The following is a 1,110-nucleotide window of genomic DNA, read 5'->3' on the forward strand; positions in this document are numbered from 1 at the left end:
CGCCTTGGTGTTCCCCCGGATAAGCTGGAGGAAGTTCGCTGGGGAGAGGGAGGTCTGGGCTTCTCTGCTTAGGCTTCTGCCCCCGCGACCCGGACCTGGATAAAGCGGATGAAGATGGATGGATGGATGGATGGATGGATGGATGGATGGATGGATGGATGGATGGGCATGTTGGGTCAGGTGGGGCCACATTAGAGAGGTCAACCTCTCGGACTGTTAAACGTTGCGCACTGTCAAGTTTGCCAGCCCTCAAGGGTCCCTTGCTGGCCTGGGGCCTCAAGCACGTCTGTGCAAACACTATGTATAATAACCTCCATGCAATAAACTGCAATATATTTGAAGATGATACAGTATGTTCATATATTATGACATCTACGGTACAGTTCAGAACTAGTAAAAAATGCTGACCTTATTCAACTGCGGTAAAATAAAAGATACACAATGAGGATAAAAGGGAAAGAAGAAAGAGAATGGCATTAGAGTGTATGTTCTTATTGAGGACAACCATTTCTTTTGATATTTAAGAAAAAAAGTTCAGTCTATGAGCACCCACAGAATTCAAACATAGAACCAGCATTTCAAAGCCAATGGAAATTGATTAATGTATTCCCTTTGAAGGCTGGTATATGGCCAATTTGTGCCAAGGTTTACAAGCCTGTATCATAAAAGCATCATCATGCAGACTGAATGAGCAAGGACTTGCTCAGCATATGCAATGACATCTAATATGATGGGAGTGCAAGAATGAAACATATGCGTGCAGGCTGAAAATACCTTCCTAAGAAAGGAGCAGTATAGGTAGTAATGGAATGTGATATAGAAATTAGATTATGGTTTAGTAGATTCATACGAAAGGGAAGTATTTAACCCTTTAAAGCCGGTCAGAGCAGCACGCTCCGTTTTGCGTAAATATTTTTAAATCCCTGTAGAACCGAACTGCGTAAGCTAGCGCAAGAATTTTTTTTGCATATGAAACCAGACGAGTTGTCCTTACATCTTATGCCATCAGCTTGTCCTAGGTCACGGTTTCCTTCCACATATAGCTTTGCAAAAATTGCATAAAAAGCGCTTGCAGCAACAAAAACATAATATTCCAGAAACAGGCTTTGC

This window comes from Pundamilia nyererei, unplaced genomic scaffold (genome assembly GCF_000239375.1).
Source record: "Pundamilia nyererei isolate P.nyererei 1_Seehausen unplaced genomic scaffold, PunNye1.0 scaffold00195, whole genome shotgun sequence".
Taxonomy (NCBI): domain Eukaryota; kingdom Metazoa; phylum Chordata; class Actinopteri; order Cichliformes; family Cichlidae; genus Pundamilia; species Pundamilia nyererei.